The sequence below is a fragment of the Penaeus chinensis genome, chromosome 22 (assembly GCF_019202785.1).
Source record: "Penaeus chinensis breed Huanghai No. 1 chromosome 22, ASM1920278v2, whole genome shotgun sequence".
Taxonomy (NCBI): domain Eukaryota; kingdom Metazoa; phylum Arthropoda; class Malacostraca; order Decapoda; family Penaeidae; genus Penaeus; species Penaeus chinensis.
Genome location: NC_061840.1, coordinates 22,565,678 through 22,573,874, shown reverse-complemented (window position 1 = coordinate 22,573,874; position 8,197 = coordinate 22,565,678).

Sequence of the window (8,197 nt, the reverse complement as noted above, 5' to 3'; positions counted from 1 at the left end):
GGGAGAGAGGGAGAGAGTGAGAGAGAGAGAGGGAGAGAGCGAGAGAGAGAGAGAGAGTGAGAGAGAGAGAGAGAGAGAGAGAGAGAGAGAGAGAGAGGGAGAGGAGAGAGGGGAGAGAGAGAGAGAGAGGGAGAGAGGAGAGAGAGGGAGAGAGAGAGAGAGAGAGAGAGAGAGAGAGAGAGAGAGAGAGAGAGAGAGAGAGAGAGTCCCTAGTTATCACAAAGCAAGGCAGACAGAAGGAGGAACTGTTAGTAGATACCCTGATAAACTGACAGCCTATTTTTAACACGTTGACCTATTGTTTTTCTCTCATCAGATAAATATGACAATTTAAAAGATATATATATATATATATATATATATATATATATACACATTATAGCATAATAAATAACTCAATATGTTTTATACACGTGAAAAAATAGGGAGCGAAAGAAAGTATACAAGCAGACAGATGGACCACAGCGGCAGGCGTACTGTATCTAGATCCACATGAATTCTCGACGGCTAGAGTGTTTTCTTAATACCTGTTATTGGAAACAAGCCCAAACAAAAAGTATCGACGTCTGCTTATTCCCTTTTTTTTTTTTTTCTTTTTTTTTTTTTTTTTTTGTTTGAATTATAATGATCAGATATGGACAAATTAAAAAAAAAAAATTATTTTCACTCCCACAAGCATTTCCTGTCAATTTTATTTTCATGTTTTTCCTAGTGCCTCCAAGCAGATTAAGCCCCCCTGACTGAGCACATCTACTGGATAACATTATTAGTGCCATGCCATTATAAAGCATCTGTTTCTCTCGTACTTTATCCCACACACGTATTTATATAACCGATTTTTTTTCGCTCTCTTCACCGTCTTCACCTCAGGGCTCTTGGTAGTTCTCTTGGAAATCCAAATCATAGTCTTGCTGTTCCTAGAGATATCCTCCCTTTTCTCTTGAAAAAAGTGAAGTGTATGGTAACCATAACATTTATTGTTCTTACTGTAAAAATTGTTTTACTATGTAGTTCACCATTTTTTATTAATTTACCTTTTATCTTGGTTATCTGCCTTACTATAGCGAGCACAACAACTGCTCTATGTAAAATCCACCCAGTACAAACCACAGTTTACAGTTCAAGACTCTGTTGCTATGTTGCAAAACTTTTAGAAAAACAAAATCAGCGTTAGACACTGGGTATTAAACATTCCTGAGCAGTTGCTGTGCATCTGTGGCGAAACCTATTTCTAGTCCTCTAGTAACATTCCAGAAGTAATGCAGAGTCTCTGGTCGCTTTAAGGGAATTTCTGTCTGGTTGGTGATGTAGTGATAATCAGTAATAGTGATAATGAACAATATTTTTATGGCGAAGGAATAACTGCAGAATACAACTATTAAATGGCCTGGAGCTTACTAACAACAAAAATAAAACATATCTTCAATTAGATAAATGGATATAAAAGAATACAAATACTCTATATGTATCTATCTCTATAAAGACTGCCTTTCGTATCCTGACTCGTAAATTGAAGTAGACTGTATCATCGTACTTTGCACATATATCAGTTTCGAACGTGCAACAAAACAGAACAAATATGACATGTTATAATTTGGTCTCGTTTCATGTTCTATCTGAATCCAAACATTTCACTATATTTCAGATACCGGGAAACCTGGATGGCATCAATTTTATGTATTCTGCCGTTCCGTCCCTCCCGGATTTGCCTATTTTGTTAGACGTTTAACTTTCCAGAAGGAGAGTTGGGTGTGTTTCAGTATGTTTCTTTATTGCACATCTGTGTGTGTGCGCATTAGACAGAAGCGTCCATGTATGCATTTGTGCCATTGCTTCTAATGAACCCACAAACGTTTCACTACCCTTACCCTGATTACTGATGTCTTGATAAGTTTAGGCATATGGCAATAGCCAATATACAGAACAGTGTATGATGTATAAACTTTGAAGAATAAATAGAAGAATAAAGTAAATGGCATCTTACGCTGATAGAGTAAAAGGAACCACCCTGTATCATATTAAATTTCATAACTTCAATTACAGAGATTTACAGTTTATGATAAACAAAATTCATCTTCATCTTCAAAACAAAATTTATCACTGTTATTTGTTAATATGAAAAATATTCATATTTTTCACCATATCAAAATACGCTTGCTTAGCGAACGAACTCTACCTGTGTACCTCTCATACCACTTCCCTCAGAAGCTTAACTTAGCCCTTATGGTTCCGTTGATGATTTCTCACATCCTACTAAATAAGCATTATTTTCGACTTTGATATATTTGATGACAGTCACCAGATTGACTTTTTTATATAGAAAAGAAAAAATCTTGTTAAGCAGTTGTCGACACATTCTGATATATTGCCGTTGTGTATTTTTTTTTCATTAACGATTTTGATTAACGGCCATCACTTTAATTGATATTATCTATAATAACTTTCCTGGAAAGCAGCTCTGGCTGGTATTTGCTGGAACGAGATGAATATTAACCACGATTAATGATTACGTTAGATAGGACATTGTTACCGCCGCACTGTTCAATTTGATGAAAGGTAACAGAGGCATTCCATCACATAGTGAGCATTGATGCTCAAAGACGTAATTCTGTCTCATGAAGTCATCGAGAGAAGTACATATTTAAAACGGTTTTTTTCGAATTCATATTTGGAAAAAAAGGTATACAAATTATTGTGAACGATTTAACCTATGTTCAAATTTGGGAGTGTGCTGTACATAGTGGAGGGACATATGAAGACAAAACGTAGGAATACAAAAAAAAAAAAAAAAAAAAAAAAAATGCTCAATAAATCTACATAAATGTAGTCCATGAACACCGATATATATATATATATATATATATATATATATATATATATATATATGTACGGAAAGCAGTAAAATAGATCAGGCCGATAGAGATAGACAGAGAGTGTGGAGGGGGTGGGGGGAGTGCAGATAAGAAGTCGAATAGAATTGTTCATCTTTGGGCGATTGAAAAAATATGATAATGATTCTCAGTATCATGAGCCTGTATTCAGAAATTTGTGTCCCTCGTTAATGAACTCTCGTTAGCTTAGAAGCGCTGCTGCTCAGTGGTGGACTGTGTGCTGGAAAATTACACAGGGAGAAGGGTAGAGAGAGGGAGAGAGAGAGAGAGAGAGAGAGAGAGAGAGAGAGAGAGAGAGAGAGAGAGAGAGAGAGAGAGAGAGAGAGAGAGAGAGAGAGAGAGAGAGAGAGAGAGATGGTCACAAAAACAGAGGGTGGCAACTCCATTACTGCCATTGGAGTAAAAACCTAGATCTTCCAGTAACCGTTAAACATGACTTCAAAGCAATACACAGAGGAATTATCTTGGGGGTTTAAGGGTATAATCACCAAGGGAAAAGTAGGAATAATATCACATTTGATGACGGGGAAAAGTATGAAAGGATAAGGATACAGATAATTCATTTTGAATTTGCTTAAATAAGTGCACTAATTTAAATATGATTTAGATGTGATATATACACACACACATATATATATATATATATAAAATATATATACATATGTTTATATGTATATATATATATGTATGTATATATTTACATATATATGTATATATCTATATATGTATAAATGCATATATATATATATATATATATATATATATATATATATGTGTGTGTGTGTGTGTGTGTGTGTGTGTGTGTGTGTGTGTGTGTGTGTGTGTGCGTGTGTGTGTGTGTGTGTGTGTGCGTGTGTGTGTGTGTGTGTGTGTGTGTGTGTATTAATGCGCATATATATATATATACATATGTATGTATATATATATATCTTTATATATACATATATATGTATATATTGTATATATATACATATATATGTATATACTGTATATATTTATACATATATATGTATATACTGCATAAATATATATATATATATATATATATATATATACACACAGTATACATGTATATACACACATATATGGATATATGCATATACTGTATATGAATATATACACACATTTGTGTATATGTATATATCCATACATACATTTATATATATACACATACTGCATTCATAGGGATACATATATATATACACATATATATATATATATATATATATATATATATATATATATATAGATATGGGTGATTCCATATAAAGTTGGGACAGGTGTGAAACCCACCATCTCAGATTTCAATCAAATTTGGATCAAATGTTCCTACATACAAAATGTTAAATAATGCAAAACTTCAGACCTAAATTCAAAGTGCTTCAAAAATTACGAGGGTTTAACATTTGGTTCAGTTTACCCTGTTTTTACCCATTGGCCGCCATTATGGATTTGTAAAGAAAATACATTTAGGTATAACTTTTGATCCATTTGCCTAATCAAGTTGATAATTTGAACTTAGGCAAATTTTAGGGTGCTAAATCCACATTTGGATAAAACAAAAAAAGGATTTCCCTTTAGGAAAATGCTCTTTTTTAGTTTTTAACCCCTTGCCGACGGGTACGACGGGTAGACACGTGCTATGCCCACTGTTAGTACTTGTTTGATTGTTTTTACACATAGATTGCTATACTTGTACTAAGTCACCAATGAGCCAGTTAGGAGTACTGCCCGTCTCGCCCGTTCACCCTTTTCTTTGATTTACGAAATATTTTACATTATCTTATTTTGCTGTTACTAATATTAAAAAACATTATAATAATTATAATGTTTATAATAAAAATAACACCATCGATATCCATAGCACTAGTAAAAAACACGTTTTTCCCGCCAATTCAAATCACGTATGGTCACAAGGTCTATTAATTGACTCCTTTGTGGCTAAGCACTAGCAAAGCCATCTATGAGCAGACATTTCACAAAAAATATAGAACATGGGCACAGCATTTTCCCCATTTTTTGTTCATTTTCCCCGACGGCATTGGGTTAATGTCAAATCATAAAAATCATCAGTTCAGGGGGTCAAAAGAAATTAAATTGCCAGAGGTGCTCAAGCATAACAGAATTCAAACTTTCTGTGGGTCATCTATACATAATAGATCACTTGTATGAGAAAAATCTCAATGGTACTCTGTTTGCATCAAAAGCTATAATCATTTTAAAAATGCATAATTTTATTGTTTTTTTGTAGAATAGTTATGCCGGTAAGATTCTTTAGATGGCAAGAAATAACATAAAGTAATTCATAATTTTTTTCTCAGCTATTTATATTAAAACAGTAATAATCAAGTGGGTTTTCAACTATATTCATATAAAATACACTATATCATTCCATCATAAAGATGTTCAAACAGAAAGTAGACTTTTCAATGCAAAATATCACTAAATGGTCTCATTGAGAAAGATCTCAATACTATCAACATCTTTTTTTTTAAGGTAATACTGGCTTGCAGATATTGATGATGTAAACGGTGTTTCAAGCATACAAATTAGGTGTGTTTCTGGAAACCAACAAATGTCATCACGAATCGGCCATTTATATGAAACATTAGGGTAATTTGGATGCATGAATTTGATCTTAACATCATGTTCCTCTTCATGATGTTCCCAATAGAGTTCATCATATCTACACAAAACGAATGATGGCACACGAATATCTCTTGCTTTTATGTTTCTCATGCTCACTTTGACTCCCATAAAGTCAAATTCTGCTTCAATTAATACTTATCTTGTTTCTAGTGGTAATTCCAACATTGATTCAATGCCCGTAATTTTTTAGTATGTTTGTAGATGACTTTTGGTTCCAGTTAAAACACCAACGTAACATTCTTCTGCTTCCATGATAACTTCTCACTTTTAGACTAGTAACACCCGGAAGTATAGTTTGAAACTTTCTCACTATTGTCTACCATGTCAGTTTAGCCTCCTTATGAACTTTAGCCAGTTTATCATACATGCAGTAATAACGATAAAAACAATGGCATCGAAAAGAAAATGTTTGAGATTGCAGCACAAACATGTTGAGTCTGATATTTCCAATAAACTACACGCAGAGGAAATCGTGTTAAAACTCCTGGAATATAATTTTCAAATGAATATTTTATATGAGTAAAAACAGGTAACAAGTGGATAATGAAAACAGATGAACTGTTAAGTGCTGTTGTTATTTGCAAATTATCAATATCTTTCTCAGAAAAAAAATACTGTTTGCAAATTCTATGCCAAAAAACAATAAAATTATGCATTTTTAAAATAATTATAGCTTTAGATGCAAACCGAGTACCATTGAGATTTTTCTCATACAAGTGATCTATTATGTATAGATGACCCACAGAAAGTTTGAATTCTGTTATACTTGAGCACCTCTGGCAATGTAATTTCTTGTGACCCCCAGTGCCCGAACTGATGACTTTTATGATTTGACATTAAAAACTAAAAAAGAGCATTTTCCTAAAGGGAAATACTTGTTTTTTTTATCCAAATGTGGATTTAGCACCCTAAAATTTGCCTAAGTTCAAATTATCAACTTGATTAGGCAAATGGATCAAAAGTTATACCTAAATGTATTTTCTTTACAAATCCATAATGGCGGCCAATGGGTAAAAACAGGGTAAACTGAACCAAATTTTAAACCCTCGTAGTTTTTGAAGCACTTTGAATTCGGGTCTGAAGTTTTGCATTATTTCATATTTTGTATGTAGGAACATTTGATCCAAATTTGGTTGAAATCTGAGGTGGCGGGTTTCAAAATTTAACTTTTTGTCCCTCTTTTATATGGAATCACCCATATATATATATGCACATGTATTTATATATATATATATATATATATATATATATATACATATGTATAAGTACTGTACTTCCCTTCATTGTTCTACTTGCAATTTGTTCGACATGAATTCCACACCTGTGTGTGTGTGTGTGTGTGTGTCTGTTTGTATACTTATTTGCTAGGAAAGGTATTCTCAGCAGATTAAACTGCCTCTGATTAAAATTAATTCAGTGTGTATACGAAAGGAGTTTATATTTCAGAAGTTTTGTAAGAATTTATGGTTCTTAGTTATTGTAACCCTCTTTTCTTCTTCTTTCATAAAAAAGGTTTTTACAAAAAGGAAAATGAGATTAACTAATAAATGATGTATGTATATCTATCTATCTATATATGTATATAAATGTATATATATATATATATATAAATATATATGTATATGTGTGTGTGTGTATATATGTATGTATGTGTGTGTGTGTGTGTGTGTGTTTGTGTGTGTGTGTGTGTGAAAGTATGGACATATATATATAGACAGATAGATAGATAGATATAGTTATATACACACACACACAGACAATTCTGTATCCCAGAAGATCTGTGGTTTGCCTGCATATTGCGAGGCATATTCCATCCTTTTCGGGTATAAGATCATCATGTCACAGTGAATCCTTCATAGGAATTCGATACATTATGAACCAGAGCGAGACCAACCCGAACCCCAAAATATCAACCCTTCCGTAACATTCGTTATTAAATGTTCCGACACCTCTTAACGATAGTTTTCTGTGTAGCTTTACGTATGTACACATATATAAATATTTATATATGTATATATATACATATGTGTATATATATACAGATATATATATATATATATATATATATATATACATATAAATGTGTGTGTGTGTGTATATATATATATATATATATATATATATATATATATATGATAATAATAGATACCAGATACCAGTAAAACACCGAAGCAAATCAAAACATGTAGCTGCTATAATATTATCTTAAAAGCTTTTTTTTTTCTATGGTAACATAGGCACGCCGAGTAAGATATGGGGTGGGGGGGGGGGGGGGAAATGGCGGAATTCGATAGGTGGCACGGTCTTAACATTCAATGTAGCTTTTTTGCCGGAGACACTGCTTATGAGATATAATATGACTTTTGTGTGTGTGTATGTGTGCTTGCGTGTATGTGCTAGTATACTCTGTTGAAAAAACAAAAAAACATACATGATATAGTTTATAAACATTTATAGAAAAAAGAGACAGACGCATCGATGAACGAACATAGACTTTGCGGAAGATAATGCTCATTCAGATAACGATAATGGTGATTAGATATATTTTGTCCTGTGTTATTTTCGAAAAAAGAAATCATCTCATATGAAAATGTAAAACGAGTGATCCTGAAACGTTACCTTTGTGAATAGGCTTAGAGCAATTAAATGTCACTACT